Genomic DNA, 19,734 nt, shown 5'->3' with positions numbered 1-19,734 from the left:
AAACGATCATGTCTAAACTGTTCACATACCCAAATCATCTTCAAAACGAAAAGTACTTGTTCCCCATCTGTAAGAGAAAAAAATGGAGAAAACAGAACAGAACAAACCATCTCACATGCATTAATACATACAACAACAGATATACAACAGTACACATGGCATGCTAAAAAGGTGACCTGTACATAAACACATACAATAGCAGATATAAAACTGTACACATTAAATGCTAAAAAGGTGACATTTAAAAAAATGGCTAATATTTTTTCTTATGTATTGCAAGATATGAATTGTATTCAAAACATTTCCCACACTCAGTACATGAATACGGCATTTCAACAGTGTGAGTTACCTCATCTCTGAGAAGGTTTGCGTTGATTCCAAAACATTTCCCACACTCAGCACATGAATTGGGCTTCTAACCGGTGTAAGATATGTGATGTCTCTCAGGATGGAATTCATGTACAAAATGATCCCAATCTGTAAGAGAACACAATCAAGACAAAACAGAAAAAGAACAAGAATCTGACATGTAAAAATACATACAATTACAGATATACAATACTACATATGGCATGCCTACAATATAACCTGTAAAAAAAATGGTTCGTGTTTGCATGTATTTTACACTGAAAAAGAGAAAGAAAGAAAGAAAGAGAAATGAAGGAAAAGAGCAAAAAAAGTAATGTCTAAACAATTCACATACCCACTTCTGCTTCAAAATGTACAGTATTTGTTGACTCCAATCTGTAAGAGAAAAGAATGAAGACAACACAGAACAGAAAAAAACAAAACAAAAATATTACATGTATAATACATACAATGAAAGATAGACAATACTATACTGTAGTACACATGGCATGCCTACAATGTGACCTTTAAAAAAGATGGTTCATGTTTGCAAGTATTTCACACTGAAAAAAAAGAACGAAAGACAGAAAAAGGGGTAGAAAGATGAAGAAAAAAAAACAAAAAACATGTTGACACAGTTCACATACCCAACTCTGTTCGAAAAGGAGAAGTACTTGACGATCCAAATCTGTAAGACAACAGAATGAAGACAACACAGAACAGAACCAACTAACATGCATAAAAAAATTACATTAACAGGGACAAAATAATACACATATCTTGCTAACACGGAGACCTGTAAAGAAAACATGGCTAACTTTTGCATGTATTTTGCACTAAAGAATAGAATGAAAGTGAGAAAGAGGGAAAGAAAGATGAAGAAGGAAGTAAAAAATTAATGTCTGAACTGTTCACATACCCAACTCTGCTTCAAAACGTAAAGTACTTGATGATCCTAATCTATAAGAAAACAGAATGAAGAAAGCACAGAACAGAAAAAACAATCTAACGTGCATGAATAAATACAAAGACAGATATCATATGGCATGCCTACGATGAGACCTGTAAAAAAACATAGCTAAATTTGTATGCATTTTACACTGAAGAAGACAATGAAAGAGAGAAGAGAGGAAGAAAGATGAAGGTATAGAAAAACGATCATGTCTAAACTGTTCACATACCCAAATCATCTTCAAAACGAAAAGTACTTGTTCCCCATCTGTAAGAGAAAAAAATGGAGAAAACAGAACAGAACAAACCATCTCACATGCATTAATACATACAACAACAGATATACAACAGTACACATGGCATGCTAAAAAGGTGACCTGTACATAAACACATACAATAGCAGATATAAAACTGTACACATTAAATGCTAAAAAGGTGACATTTAACAAAAAATGGCTAACATTTTTTCTTATGTATTGCAAGATATGAATTGTATTCAAAACATTTCCCATACTCAGTACATGAATACGGCATTTCAACAGTGTGAGTTACCTCATCTCTGAGAAGGTTTGCGTTGATTCCAAAACATTTCCCACACTCAGGACATGAATTGGGCTTCTAACCGGTGTAAGATATGTGATGTCTCTCAGGATGCAATTCATGTACAAAATGATCCCAATCTGTAAGAGAACACAATCAAGACAAAACAGAAAAAGAACAAGAATCTGACATGTAAAAATACATACAATTACAGATATACAATACTACATATGGCATGCCTACAATATAATCTGTAAAAAAAAAATGGTTTGTGTATGCATGTATTTTACACTGAAAAAGAGAAAGAAAGAAAGAAAAATGAAGGAAAAGAGCAAAAAAACGTCATGTCTAAACAATTCACATACCCACTTCTGCTTCAAAATGTAAAGTATTTGTTGACTCCAATCTGTAAGAGAAAAGAATGAAGACAACACAGAACAGAAAAAAAAACAAAACAAAAATATTACATGTATAATACATACAATGAAAGATAGACAATACTATACTGTAGTACACATGGCATGCCTACAATGTGACCTTTAAAAAAGATGGTTCATGTTTGCAAGTATTTCACACTGAAAAAAAAGAACGAAAGACAGAAAAAGGAGTAGAAAGATGAAGAAAAAAAAAACAAAAAACATGTTGACACAGTTCACATACCCAACTCTGCTTGAAAAGGAGAAGTACTTGACGATCCAAATCTGTAAGACAACAGAATGAAGACAACACAGAACAGAACCAACTAACATGCATAAAAAATTTACATTAACAGAGACAAAGTAATACACATATCTTGCTAACACGGAGACCTGTAAAGAAAACATGGCTAACTTTTGCATGTATTTTGCACTAAAGAAGAGAATGAAAGTGAGAAAGAGGGAAAGAAAGATGAAGAAGGAAGTAAAAAATTAATGTCTGAACTGTTCACATACCCAACTCTGCTTCAAAACGTAAAGTACTTGATGATCCTAATCTGTAAGAAAACAGAATGAAGAAAGCACAGAACAGAAAAAACAATCTAACGTGCATGAATAAATACAAAGACAGATATCATATGGCATGCCTACGATGAGACCTGTAAAAAAACATAGCTAAATTTGTATGCATTTTACACTGAAGAAGACAATGAAAGATTGAAGAGAGGAAGAAAGATGAAGGTAGAGAAAAACGATCATGTCTAAACTGTTCACATACCCAAATCATCTTCAAAACGAAAAGTACTTGTTCCCCATCTGTAAGAGAAAAAAATGGAGAAAACAGAACAGAACAAACCATCTCACATGCATTAATACATACAACAACAGATATACAACAGTACACATGGCATGCTAAAAAGGTGACCTGTACATAAACACATACAATAGCAGATATAAAACTGTACACATTAAATGCTAAAAAGGTGACATAAAAAAAAAATGGCTAACATTTTTTCTTATGTATTGCAAGATATGAATTGTATTCAAAACATTTCCCACACTCAGTACATGAATACGGCATTTCAACAGTGTGAGTTACCTCATCTCTGAGAAGGTTTGCGTTGATTCCAAAACATTTCCCACACTCAGCACATGAATTGGGCTTCTAACCGGTGTAAGATATGTGATGTCTCTCAGGATGCAATTCATGTACAAAATGATCCCAATCTGTAAGAGAACACAATCAAGACAAAACAGAAAAAGAACAAGAATCTGACATGTAAAAATACATACAATTACAGATATACAATACTACATATGGCATGCCTACAATATAACCTGTAAAAAAAATGGTTCGTGTTTGCATGTATTTTACACTGAAAAAGAGAAAGAAAGAAAGAAAGAGAAATGAAGGAAAAGAGCAAAAAAAGTCATGTCTAAACAATTCACATACCCACTTCTGCTTCAAAATGTACAGTATTTGTTGACTCCAATCTGTAAGAGAAAAGAATGAAGACAACACAGAACAGAAAAAAACAAAACAAAAATATTACATGTATAATACATACAATGAAAGATAGACAATACTATACTGTAGTACACATGGCATGCCTACAATGTGACCTTTAAAAAAGATGGTTCATGTTTGCAAGTATTTCACACTGAAAAAAAAGAACGAAAGACAGAAAAAGGGGTAGAAAGATGAAGAAAAAAAATCAAAAAACATGTTGACACAGTTCACATACCCAACTCTGCTTGAAAAGGAGAAGTACTTGACGATCCAAATCTGTAAGACAACAGAGTGAAGACAACACAGAACAGAACCAACTAACATGCATAAAAAATTTACATTAACAGAGACAAAATAATACACATATCTTGCTAACACGGAGACCTGTAAAGAAAACATGGCTAACCTTTGCATGTATTTTGCACTAAAGAAGAGAATGAAAGTGAGAAAGAGGGAAAGAAAGATGAAGAAGGAAGTAAAAAATTAATGTCTGAACTGTTCACATACCGAACTCTGCTTCAAAACGTAAAGTACTTGATGATCCTAATCTATAAGAAAACAGAATGAAGAAAGCACAGAACAGAAAAAACAATCTAACGTGCATGAATAAATACAAAGACAGATATCATATGGCATGCCTACGATGAGACCTGTAAAAAAACATAGCTAAATTTGTATGCATTTTACACTGAAGAAGACAATGAAAGAGAGAAGAGAGGAAGAAAGATGAAGGTATAGAAAAACGATCATGTCTAAACTGTTCACATACCCAAATCATCTTCAAAACGAAAAGTACTTGTTCCCCATCTGTAAGAGAAAAAAATGGAGAAAACAGAACAGAACAAACCATCTCACATGCATTAATACATACAACAACAGATATACAACAGTACACATGGCATGCTAAAAAGGTGACCTGTACATAAACACATACAATAGCAGATATAAAACTGTACACATTAAATGCTAAAAAGGTGACATAAAAAAAAAATGGCTAACATTTTTTCTTATGTATTGCAAGATATGAATTGTATTCAAAACATTTCCCACACTCAGTACATGAATACGGCATTTCAACAGTGTGAGTTACCTCATCTCTGAGAAGGTTTGCGTTGATTCCAAAACATTTCCCACACTCAGCACATGAATTGGGCTTCTAACCGGTGTAAGATATGTGATGTCTCTCAGGATGCAATTCATGTACAAAATGATCCCAATCTGTAAGAGAACACAATCAAGACAAAACAGAAAAAGAACAAGAATCTGACATGTAAAAATACATACAATTACAGATATACAATACTACATATGGCATGCCTACAATATAACCTGTAAAAAAAAATGGTTCGTGTTTGCATGTATTTTACACTGAAAAAGAGAACGAAAGAAAGAAAGAAAGAGAAATGAAGGAAAAGAGCAAAAAAAGTCATGTCTAAACAATTCACATACCCACTTCTGCTTCAAAATGTACAGTATTTGTTGACTCCAATCTGTAAGAGAAAAGAATGAAGACAACACAGAACAGAAAAAAACAAAACAAAAATATTACATGTATAATACATACAATGAAAGATAGACAATACTATACTGTAGTACACATGGCATGCCTACAATGTGACCTTTAAAAAAGATGGTTCATGTTTGCAAGTATTTCACACTGAAAAAAAAGAACGAAAGACAGAAAAAGGAGTAGAAAGATGAAGAAAAAAAAAACAAAAAACATGTTGACACAGTTCACATACCCAACTCTGCTTGAAAAGGAGAAGTACTTGACGATCCAAATCTGTAAGACAACAGAATGAAGACATCACAGAACAGAACCAACTAACATGCATAAAAAATTTACATTAACAGAGACAAAGTAATACACATATCTTGCTAACACGGAGACCTGTAAAGAAAACATGGCTAACTTTTGCATGTATTTTGCACTAAAGAAGAGAATGAAAGTGAGAAAGAGGGAAAGAAAGATGAAGAAGGAAGTAAAAAATTAATGTCTGAACTGTTCACATACCCAACTCTGCTTCAAAACGTAAAGTACTTGATGATCCTAATCTATAAGAAAACAGAATGAAGAAAGCACAGAACAGAAAAAACAATCTAACGTGCATGAATAAATACAAAGACAGATATCATATGGCATGCCTACGATGAGACCTGTAAAAAAACATAGCTAAATTTGTATGCATTTTACACTGAAGAAGACAATGAAAGAGAGAAGAGAGGAAGAAAGATGAAGGTAGAGAAAAACGATCATGTCTAAACTGTTCACATACCCAAATCATCTTCAAAACGAAAAGTACTTGTTCCCCATCTGTAAGAGATAAAAATGGAGAAAACAGAACAGAACAAACCATCTCACATGCATTAATACATACAACAACAGATATACAACAGTACACATGGCATGCTAAAAAGGTGACCTGTACATAAACACATACAATAGCAGATATAAAACTGTACACATTAAATGCTAAAAAGGTGACATTTAAAAAAAATGGCTAATATTTTTTCTTATGTATTGCAAGATATGAATTGTATTCAAAACATTTCCCACACTCAGTACATGAATACGGCATTTCAACAGTGTGAGTTACCTCATCTCTGAGAAGGTTTGCGTTGATTCCAAAACATTTCCCACACTCAGCACATGAATTGGGCTTCTAACCGGTGTAAGATATGTGATGTCTCTCAGGATGCAATTCATGTACAAAATGATCCCAATCTGTAAGAGAACACAATCAAGACAAAACAGAAAAAGAACAAGAATCTGACATGTAAAAATACATACAATTACAGATATACAATACTACATATGGCATGCCTACAATATAACCTGTAAAAAAATGGTTCGTGTTTGCATGTATTTTACACTGAAAAAGAGAAAGAAAGAAAGAAAGAGAAATGAAGGAAAAGAGCAAAAAAAGTCATGTCTAAACAATTCACATACCCACTTCTGCTTCAAAATGTACAGTATTTGTTGACTCCAATCTGTAAGAGAAAAGAATGAAGACAACACAGAACAGAAAAAAACAAAACAAAAATATTACATGTATAATACATACAATGACAGATAGACAATACTATACTGTAGTACACATGGCATGCCTACAATGTGACCTTTAAAAAAGATGGTTCATGTTTGCAAGTATTTCACACTGAAAAAAAAGAACGAAAGACAGAAAAAGGGGTAGAAAGATGAAGAAAAAAAAACAAAAAACATGTTGACACAGTTCACATACCCAACTCTGTTCGAAAAGGAGAAGTACTTGACGATCCAAATCTGTAAGACAACAGAATGAAGACAACACAGAACAGAACCAACTAACATGCATAAAAAAATTACATTAACAGGGACAAAATAATACACATATCTTGCTAACATGGAGACCTGTAAAGAAAACATGGCTAACTTTTGCATGTATTTTGCACTAAAGAATAGAATGAAAGTGAGAAAGAGGGAAAGAAAGATGAAGAAGGAAGTAAAAAATTAATGTCTGAACTGTTCACATACCCAACTCTGCTTCAAAACGTAAAGTACTTGATGATCCTAATCTATAAGAAAACAGAATGAAGAAAGCACAGAACAGAAAAAACAATCTAACGTGCATGAATAAATACAAAGACAGATATCATATGGCATGCCTACGATGAGACCTGTAAAAAAACATAGCTAAATTTGTATGCATTTTACACTGAAGAAGACAATGAAAGAGAGAAGAGAGGAAGAAAGATGAAGGTATAGAAAAACGATCATGTCTAAACTGTTCACATACCCAAATCATCTTCAAAACGAAAAGTACTTGTTCCCCATCTGTAAGAGAAAAAAATGGAGAAAACAGAACAGAACAAACCATCTCACATGCATTAATACATACAACAACAGATATACAACAGTACACATGGCATGCTAAAAAGGTGACCTGTACATAAACACATACAATAGCAGATATAAAACTGTACACATTAAATGCTAAAAAGGTGACATTTAAAAAAAAATGGCTAACATTTTTTCTTATGTATTGCAAGATATAAATTGTATTCAAAACATTTCCCACACTCAGTACATGAATACGGCATTTCAACAGTGTGAGTTACCTCATCTCTGAGAAGGTTTGCGTTGATTCCAAAACATTTCCCACACTCAGGACATGAATTGGGCTTCTAACCGGTGTAAGATATGTGATGTCTCTCAGGATGCAATTCATGTACAAAATGATCCCAATCTGTAAGAGAACACAATCAAGACAAAACAGAAAAAGAACAAGAATCTGACATGTAAAAATACATACAATTACAGATATACAATACTACATATAGCATGCCTACAATATAATCTGTAAAAAAAAAATGGTTCGTGTATGCATGTATTTTACACTGAAAAAGAGAAAGAAAGAAAGAAAAATGAAGGAAAAGAGCAAAAAAACGTCATGTCTAAACAATTCACATACCCACTTCTGCTTCAAAATGTAAAGTATTTGTTGACTCCAATCTGTAAGAGAAAAGAATGAAGACAACACAGAACAGGAAAAAAAAACAAAACAAAAATATTACATGTATAATACATACAATGAAAGATAGACAATACTATACTGTAGTACACATGGCATGCCTACAATGTGACCTTTAAAAAAGATGGTTCATGTTTGCAAGTATTTCACACTGAAAAAAAAGAACGAAAGACAGAAAAAGGAGTAGAAAGATGAAGAAAAAAAAAACAAAAAACATGTTGACACAGTTCACATACCCAACTCTGCTTGAAAAGGAGAAGTACTTGACGATCCAAATCTGTAAGACAACAGAATGAAGACAACACAGAACAGAACCAACTAACATGCATAAAAAATTTACATTAACAGAGACAAAGTAATACACATATCTTGCTAACACGGAGACCTGTAAAGAAAACATGGCTAACTTTTGCATGTATTTTGCACTAAAGAAGAGAATGAAAGTGAGAAAGAGGGAAAGAAAGATGAAGAAGGAAGTAAAAAATTAATGTCTGAACTGTTCACATACCCAACTCTGCTTCAAAACGTAAAGTACTTGATGATCCTAATCTGTAAGAAAACAGAATGAAGAAAGCACAGAACAGAAAAAACAATCTAACGTGCATGAATAAATACAAAGACAGATATCATATGGCATGCCTACGATGAGACCTGTAAAAAAACATAGCTAAATTTGTATGCATTTTACACTGAAGAAGACAATGAAAGAGAGAAGAGAGGAAGAAAGATGAAGGTAGAGAAAAACGATCATGTCTAAACTGTTCACATACCCAAATCATCTTCAAAACGAAAAGTACTTGTTCCCCATCTGTAAGAGAAAAAAATGGAGAAAACAGAACAGAACAAACCATCTCACATGCATTAATACATACAACAACAGATATACAACAGTACACATGGCATGCTAAAAAGGTGACCTGTACATAAACACATACAATAGCAGATATAAAACTGTACACATTAAATGCTAAAAAGGTGACATTTAAAAAAAATGGCTAACATTTTTTCTTATGTATTGCAAGATATGAATTGTATTCAAAACATTTCCCACATTCAGTACATGAATACGGCATTTCAACAGTGTGAGTTACCTCATTTTCTGAGAAGGTTTGCGTTGATTCCAAAACATTTCCCACACTCAGCACATGAATTGGGCTTCTAACCGGTGTAAGATATGTGATGTCTCTCAGGATGCAATTCATGTACAAAATGATCCCAATCTGTAAGAGAACACAATCAAGACAAAACAGAAAAAGAACAAGAATCTGACATGTAAAAATACATACAATTACAGATATACAATACTACATATGGCATGCCTACAATATAACCTGTAAAAAAATGGTTCGTGTTTGCATGTATTTTACACTGAAAAAGAGAAAGAAAGAAAGAAAGAAAGAGAAATGAAGGAAAAGAGCAAAAAAAGTCATGTCTAAACAATTCACATACCCACTTCTGCTTCAAAATGTACAGTATTTGTTGACTCCAATCTGTAAGAGAAAAGAATGAAGACAACACAGAACAGAAAAAAACAAAACAAAAATATTACATGTATAATACATACAATGAAAGATAGACAATACTATACTGTAGTACACATGGCATGCCTACAATGTGACCTTTAAAAAAGATGGTTCATGTTTGCAAGTATTTCACACTGAAAAAAAAGAACGAAAGACAGAAAAAGGGGTAGAAAGATGAAGAAAAAAAAACAAAAAACATGTTGACACAGTTCACATACCCAACTCTGCTTGAAAAGGAGAAGTACTTGACGATCCAAATCTGAAAGACAACAGAGTGAAGACAACACAGAACAGAACCAACTAACATGCATAAAAAATTTACATTAACAGAGACAAAATAATACACATATCTTGCTAACACGGAGACCTGTAAAGAAAACATGGCTAACCTTTGCATGTATTTTGCACTAAAGAAGAGAATGAAAGTGAGAAAGAGGGAAAGAAAGATGAAGAAGGAAGTAAAAAATTAATGTCTGAACTGTTCACATACCCAACTCTGCTTCAAAACGTAAAGTACTTGATGATCCTAATCTATAAGAAAACAGAATGAAGAAAGCACAGAACAGAAAAAACAATCTAACGTGCATGAATAAATACAAAGACAGATATCATATGGCATGCCTACGATGAGACCTGTAAAAAAACATAGCTAAATTTGTATGCATTTTACACTGAAGAAGACAATGAAAGAGAGAAGAGAGGAAGAAAGATGAAGGTAGAGAAAAACGATCATGTCTAAACTGTTCACATACCCAAATCATCTTCAAAACGAAAAGTACTTGTTCCCTATCTGTAAGAGAAAAAAATGGAGAAAACAGAACAGAACAAACCATCTCACATGCATTAATACATACAACAACAGATATACAACAGTACACATGGCATGCTAAAAAGGTGACCTGTACATAAACACATACAATAGCAGATATAAAACTGTACACATTAAATGCTAAAAAGGTGCCATTTAAAAAAAATGGCTAATATTTTTTCTTATGTATTGCAAGATATGAATTGTATTCAAAACATTTCCCACACTCAGTACATGAATACGGCATTTCAACAGTGTGAGTTACCTCATCTCTGAGAAGGTTTGCGTTGATTCCAAAACATTTCCCACACTCAGCACATGAATTGGGCTTCTAACCGGTGTAAGATATGTGATGTCTCTCAGGATGCAATTCATGTACAAAATGATCCCAATCTGTAAGAGAACACAATCAAGACAAAACAGAAAAAGAACAAGAATCTGACATGTAAAAATACATACAATTACAGATATACAATACTACATATGGCATGCCTACAATATAACCTGTAAAAAAATGGTTCGTGTTTGCATGTATTTTACACTGAAAAAGAGAAAGAAAGAAAGAAAGAAAAATGAAGGAAAAGAGCAAAAAAACGTCATGTCTAAACAATTCAAATACCCACTTCTGCTTCAAAATGTAAAGTATTTGTTGACTCCAATCTGTAAGAGAAAAGAATGAAGACAACACAGAACAGAAAAAAAAAACAAAACAAAAATATTACATGTATAATACATACAATGAAAGATAGACAATACTATACTGTAGTACACATGGCATGCCTACAATGTGACCTTTAAAAAAGATGGTTCATGTTTGCAAGTATTTCACACTGAAAAAAAAGAACGAAAGACAGAAAAAGGGGTAGAAAGATGAAGAAAAAAAAACAAAAAACATGTTGACACAGTTCACATACCCAACTCTGCTTGAAAAGGAGAAGTACTTGACGATCCAAATCTGTAAGACAACAGAGTGAAGACAACACAGAACAGAACCAACTAACATGCATAAAAAATTTACATTAACAGAGACAAAATAATACACATATCTTGCTAACACAGAGACCTGTAAAGAAAACATGGCTAACTTTTGCATGTATTTTGCACTAAAGAAGAGAATGAAAGTGAGAAAGAGGGAAAGAAAGATGAAGAAGGAAGTAAAAAATTAATGTCTGAACTGTTCACATACCCAACTCTGCTTCAAAACGTAAAGTACTTGATGATCCTAATCTGTAAGAAAACAGAATGAAGAAAGCACAGAACAGAAAAAACAATCTAACGTGCATGAATAAATACAAAGACAGATATCATATGGCATGCCTACGATGAGACCTGTAAAAAAACATAGCTAAATTTGTATGCATTTTACACTGAAGAAGACAATGAAAGAGAGAAGAGAGGAAGAAAGATGAAGGTAGAGAAAAACGGTCATGTCTAAACTGTTCACATACCCAAATCATCTTCAAAACGAAAAGTACTTGTTCCCCATCTGTAAGAGAAAAAAATGGAGAAAACAGAACAGAACAAACCATCTCACATGCATTAATACATACAACAACAGATATACAACAGTACACATGGCATGCTAAAAAGGTGACCTGTACATAAACACATACAATAGCAGATATAAAACTGTACACATTAAATGCTAAAAAGGTGACATTTAAAAAAAATGGCTAACATTTTTTCTTATGTATTGCAAGATATGAATTGTATTCAAAACATTTCCCACACTCAGTACATGAATACGGCATTTCAACAGTGTGAGTTACCTCATCTCTGAGAAGGTTTGCGTTGATTCCAAAACATTTCCCACACTCAGCACATGAATTGGGCTTCTAACCGGTGTAAGATATGTGATGTCTCTCAGGATGCAATTCATGTACAAAATGATCCCAATCTGTAAGAGAACACAATCAAGACAAAACAGAAAAAGAACAAGAATCTGACATGTAAAAATACATACAATTACAGATATACAATACTACATATGGCATGCCTACAATATAACCTGTAAAAAAATGGTTCGTGTTTGCATGTATTTTACACTGAAAAAGAGAAAGAAAGAAAGAAAGAGAAATGAAGGAAAAGAGCAAAAAAAGTCATGTCTAAACAATTCACATACCCACTTCTGCTTCAAAATGTACAGTATTTGTTGACTCCAATCTGTAAGAGAAAAGAATGAAGACAACACGGAACAGAAAAAAACAAAACAAAAATATTACATGTATAATACATACAATGAAAGATAGACAATACTATACTGTAGTACACATGGCATGCCTACAATGTGACCTTTAAAAAAGATGGTTCATGTTTGCAAGTATTTCACACTGAAAAAAAAGAACGAAAGACAGAAAAAGGGGTAGAAAGATGAAGAAAAAAAACAAAAAACATGTTGACACAGTTCACATACCCAACTCTGTTCGAAAAGGAGAAGTACTTGACGATCCAAATCTGTAAGACAACAGAATGAAGACAACACAGAACAGAACCAACTAACATGCATAAAAAAATTACATTAACAGGGACAAAATAATACACATATCTTGCTAACACGGAGACCTGTAAAGAAAACATGGCTAACTTTTGCATGTATTTTGCACTAAAGAATAGAATGAAAGTGAGAAAGAGGGAAAGAAAGATGAAGAAGGAAGTAAAAAATTAATGTCTGAACTGTTCACATACCCAACTCTGCTTCAAAACGTAAAGTACTTGATGATCCTAATCTATAAGAAAACAGAATGAAGAAAGCACAGAACAGAAAAAACAATCTAACGTGCATGAATAAATACAAAGACAGATATCATATGGCATGCCTACGATGAGACCTGTAAAAAAACATAGCTAAATTTGTATGCATTTTACACTGAAGAAGACAAAGAAAGAGAGAAGAGAGGAAGAAAGATGAAGGTATAGAAAAACGATCATGTCTAAACTGTTCACATACCCAAATCATCTTCAAAACGAAAAGTACTTGTTCCCCATCTGTAAGAGAAAAAAATGGAGAAAACAGAACAGAACAAACCATCTCACATGCATTAATACATACAACAACAGATATACAACAGTACACATGGCATGCTAAAAAGGTGACCTGTACATAAACACATACAATAGCAGATATAAAACTGTACACATTAAATGCTAAAAAGGTGACATTTAAAAAAAATGGCTAACATTTTTTCTTATGTATTGCAAGATATGAATTGTATTCAAAACATTTCCCACACTCAGTACATGAATACGGCATTTCAACAGTGTGAGTTACCTCATCTCTGAGAAGGTTTGCGTTGATTCCAAAACATTTCCCACACTCAGGACATGAATTGGGCTTCTAACCGGTGTAAGATATGTGATGTCTCTCAGGATGCAATTCATGTACAAAATGATCCCAATCTGTAAGAGAACACAATCAAGACAAAACAGAAAAAGAACAAGAATCTGACATGTAAAAATACATACAATTACAGATATACAATACTACATATGGCATGCCTACAATATAATCTGTAAAAAAAAATGGTTCGTGTATGCATGTATTTTACACTGAAAAAGAGAAAGAAAGAAAGAAAAATGAAGGAAAAGAGCAAAAAAACGTCATGTCTAAACAATTCACATACCCACTTCTGCTTCAAAATGTAAAGTATTTGTTGACTCCAATCTGTAAGAGAAAAGAATGAAGACAACACAGAACAGGAATAAAAACAAAACAAAAATATTACATGTATAATACATACAATGAAAGATAGACAATACTATACTGTAGTACACATGGCATGCCTACAATGTGACCTTTAAAAAAGATGGTTCATGTTTGCAAGTATTTCACACTGAAAAAAAAGAACGAAAGACAGAAAAAGGGGTAGAAAGATGAAGAAAAAAAAACAAAAAACATGTTGACACAGTTCACATACCCAACTCTGCTTGAAAAGGAGAAGTACTTGACGATCCAAATCTGTAAGACAACAGAGTGAAGACAACACAGAACAGAACCAACTAACATGCATAAAAAATTTACATTAACAGAGACAAAATAATACACATATCTTGCTAACACGGAGACCTGTAAAGAAAACATGGCTAACTTTTGCATGTATTTTGCACTAAAGAAGAGAATGAAAGTGAGAAAGAGGGAAAGAAAGATGAAGAAGGAAGTAAAAAATTAATGTCTGAACTGTTCACATACCCAACTCTGCTTCAAAACGTAAAGTACTTGATGATCCTAATCTGTAAGAAAACAGAATGAAGAAAGCACAGAACAGAAAAAACAATCTAACGTGCATGAATAAATACAAAGACAGATATCATATGGCATGCCTACGATGAGACCTGTAAAAAAACATAGCTAAATTTGTATGCATTTTACACTGAAGAAGACAATGAAAGAGAGAAGAGAGGAAGAAAGATGAAGGTAGAGAAAAACGGTCATGTCTAAACTGTTCACATACCCAAATCATCTTCAAAACGAAAAGTACTTGTTCCCCATCTGTAAGAGAAAAAAATGGAGAAAACAGAACAGAACAAACCATCTCACATGCATTAATACATACAACAACAGATATACAACAGTACACATGGCATGCTAAAAAGGTGACCTGTACATAAACACATACAATAGCAGATATAAAACTGTACACATTAAATGCTAAAAAGGTGACATTTAAAAAAAATGGCTAACATTTTTTCTTATGTATTGCAAGATATGAATTGTATTCAAAACATTTCCCACACTCAGTACATGAATACGGCATTTCAACAGTGTGAGTTACCTCATCTCTGAGAAGGTTTGCGTTGATTCCAAAACATTTCCCACACTCAGCACATGAATTGGGCTTCTAACCGGTGTAAGATATGTGATGTCTCTCAGGATGCAATTCATGTACAAAATGATCCCAATCTGTAAGAGAACACAATCAAGACAAAACAGAAAAAGAACAAGAATCTGACATGTAAAAATACATACAATTACAGATATACAATACTACATATGGCATGCCTACAATATAACCTGTAAAAAAATGGTTCGTGTTTGCATGTATTTTACACTGAAAAAGAGAAAGAAAGAAAGAAAGAGAAATGAAGGAAAAGAGCAAAAAAAGTCATGTCTAAACAATTCACATACCCACTTCTGCTTCAAAATGTACAGTATTTGTTGACTCCAATCTGTAAGAGAAAAGAATGAAGACAACACAGAACAGAAAAAAACAAAACAAAAATATTACATGTATAATACATACTATGAAAGATAGACAATACTATACTGTAGTACACATGGCATGCCTACAATGTGACCTTTAAAAAAGATGGTTCATGTTTGCAAGTATTTCACACTGAAAAAAAAGAACGAAAGACAGAAAAAGGGGTAGAAAGATGAAGAAAAAAAAACAAAAAACATGTTGACACAGTTCACATACCCAACTCTGTTCGAAAAGGAGAAGTACTTGACGATCCAAATCTGTAAGACAACAGAATGAAGACAACACAGAACAGAACCAACTAACATGCATAAAAAAATTACATTAACAGGGACAAAATAATACACATATCTTGCTAACACGGAGACCTGTAAAGAAAACATGGCTAACTTTTGCATGTATTTTGCACTAAAGAATAGAATGAAAGTGAGAAAGAGGGAAAGAAAGATGAAGAAGGAAGTAAAAAATTAATGTCTGAACTGTTCACATACCCAACTCTGCTTCAAAACGTAAAGTACTTGATGATCCTAATCTGTAAGAAAACAGAATGAAGAAAGCACAGAACAGAAAAAACAATCTAACGTGCATGAATAAATACAAAGACAGATATCATATGGCATGCCTACGATGAGACCTGTAAAAAAACATAGCTAAATTTGTATGCATTTTACACTGAAGAAGACAATGAAAGAGAGAAGAGAGGAAGAAAGATGAAGGTAGAGAAAAACGATCATGTCTAAACTGTTCACATACCCAAATCATCTTCAAAACGAAAAGTACTTGTTCCCCATCTGTAAGAGAAAAAAATGGAGAAAACAGAACAGAACAAACCATCTCACATGCATTAATACATACAACAACAGATATACAACAGTACACATGGCATGCTAAAAAGGTGACCTGTACATAAACACATACAATAGCAGATATAAAACTGTACACATTAAATGCTAAAAAGGTGACATTTAAAAAAAATGGCTAACATTTTTTCTTATGTATTGCAAGATATGAATTGTATTCAAAACATTTCCCACACTCAGTACATGAATACGGCATTTCAACAGTGTGAGTTACCTCATCTCTGAGAAGGTTTGCGTTGATTCCAAAACATTTCCCACACTCAGTACATGAATTGGGCTTCTAACCGGTGTAAGATATGTGATGTCTCTCAGGATGCAATTCATGTACAAAATGATCCCAATCTGTAAGAGAACACAATCAAGACAAAACAGAAAAAGAACAAGAATCTGACATGTAAAAATACATACAATTACAGATATACAATACTACATATGGCATGCCTACAATATAACCTGTAAAAAAAATGGTTCGTGTTTGCATGTATTTTACACTGAAAAAGAGAAAGAAAGAAAGAAAGAGAAATGAAGGAAAAGAGCAAAAAAAGTCATGTCTAAACAATTCACATACCCACTTCTGCTTCAAAATGTACAGTATTTGTTGACTCCAATCTGTAAGAGAAAAGAATGAAGACAACACAGAACAGAAAAAAACAAAACAAAAATATTACATGTATAATACATACAATGAAAGATAGACAATACTATACTGTAGTACACATGGCATGCCTACAATGTGACCTTTAAAAAAGATGGTTCATGTTTGCAAGTATTTCACACTGAAAAAAAAGAACGAAAGACAGAAAAAGGGGTAGAAAGATGAAGAAAAAAAATCAAAAAACATGTTGACACAGTTTACATACCCAACTCTGCTTGAAAAGGAGAAGTACTTGACGATCCAAATCTGTAAGACAACAGAGTGAAGACAACACAGAACAGAACCAACTAACATGCATAAAAAATTTACATTAACAGAGACAAAATAATACACATATCTTGCTAACACGGAGACCTGTAAAGAAAACATGGCTAACCTTTGCATGTATTTTGCACTAAAGAAGAGAATGAAAGTGAGAAAGAGGGAAAGAAAGATGAAGAAGGAAGTAAAAAATTAATGTCTGAACTGTTCACATACCGAACTCTGCTTCAAAACGTAAAGTACTTGATGATCCTAATCTATAAGAAAACAGAATGAAGAAAGCACAGAACAGAAAAAACAATCTAACGTGCATGAATAAATACAAAGACAGATATCATATGGCATGCCTACGATGAGACCTGTAAAAAAACATAGCTAAATTTGTATGCATTTTACACTGAAGAAGACAATGAAAGAGAGAAGAGAGGAAGAAAGATGAAGGTAGAGAAAAACGATCATGTCTAAACTGTTCACATACCCAAATCATCTTCAAAACGAAAAGTACTTGTTCCCCATCTGTAAGAGAAAAAAATGGAGAAAACAGAACAGAACAAACCATCTCACATGCATTAATACATACAACAACAGATATACAACAGTACACATGGCATGCTAAAAAGGTGACCTGTACATAAACACATACAATAGCAGATATAAAACTGTACACATTAAATGCTAAAAAGGTGACATTTAAAAAAAATGGCTAACATTTTTTCTTATGTATTGCAAGATATGAATTGTATTCAAAACATTTCCCACACTCAGTACATGAATACGGCATTTCAACAGTGTGAGTTACCTCATCTCTGAGAAGGTTTGCGTTGATTCCAAAACATTTCCCACACTCAGCACATGAATTGGGCTTCTAACCGGTGTAAGATATGTGATGTCTCTCAGGATGCAATTCATGTACAAAATGATCCCAATCTGTAAGTGAACACAATCAAGACAAAACAGAAAAAGAACAAGAATCTGACATGTAAAAATACATACAATTACAGATATACAATACTACATATGGCATGCCTACAATATAACCTGTAAAAAAAATGGTTCGTGTTTGCATGTATTTTACACTGAAAAAGAGAAAGAAAGAAAGAGAAATGAAGGAAAAGAGCAAAAAAAGTCATGTCTAAACAATTCACATACCCACTTCTGCTTCAAAATGTACAGTATTTGTTGACTCCAATCTGTAAGAGAAAAGAATGAAGACAACACAGAACAGAAAAAAACAAAACAAAAATATTACATGTATAATACATACAATGAAAGATAGACAATACTATACTGTAGTACACATGGCATGCCTACAATGTGACCTTTAACCACTTGAGGACCCACCCTTTACCCCCCCTTAAGGACCAGCGCTGGTTTGAGTGATCTGTGCTGGGTGGGCTCTGCAGCCCCCAGCACAGATCAGGGTCCAGGCAGGGAGATCAGATTGCCCCCCTTTTTTCCCCCCTATGGGGATGATGTGCTGGGGGGGTCTGATCTCTCCTGCCTGCTGTGGGTGGCGGGGGGGGGGCACCTCAAAGCCGCCCTCCGCGGCGAAATCCTCCCCCTCCCTCTCCTACCTGGCCCCCTCCTGGAGATCCGGCTGCACAGGACGCTATCCGTCCTGTGCAGCCAGTGACAGGCTGTCTCCTGTCACATGGCGGCGATCCCCGGCCGCTGATTGGCCGGGGATCGCCGATCTGCCTTACGGCGCTGCTGCGCAGCAGCGCCGTACAAATGTAAACAAAGCGGATTATTTCCGCTTGTGTTTACATCTAGCCTGCGAGCCGCCATCGGCGGCCCGCAGGCTATTCACGGAGCCCCCCGCCGTGATTTGACAGGAAGCAGCCGCTCGTACGAGCGGCTGCTTCCTGATTAATTAGGCTGCAGCTGGCGACGCAGTACTGCGTCGCTGGTCCTGCAGCTGCCACTTTGCCGACGCACGTTATGAGTGTGCGGTCGGCAAGTGGTTAAAAAAGATGGTTCATGTTTGCAAGTATTTCACACTGAAAAAAAAGAACGAAAGACAGAAAAAGGGGTAGAAAGATGAAGAAAAAAAAACAAAAAACATGTTGACACAGTTCACATACCCAACTCTGTTCGAAAAGGAGAAGTACTTGACGATCCAAATCTGTAAGACAACAGAATGAAGACAACACAGA

This window comes from Hyperolius riggenbachi, chromosome 4 (assembly GCF_040937935.1).
Source record: "Hyperolius riggenbachi isolate aHypRig1 chromosome 4, aHypRig1.pri, whole genome shotgun sequence".
Taxonomy (NCBI): Eukaryota; Metazoa; Chordata; class Amphibia; order Anura; family Hyperoliidae; genus Hyperolius; species Hyperolius riggenbachi.
The sequence above is the reverse complement of the archived record's forward strand: the minus strand, read 5'-3'. Positions refer to the sequence as shown.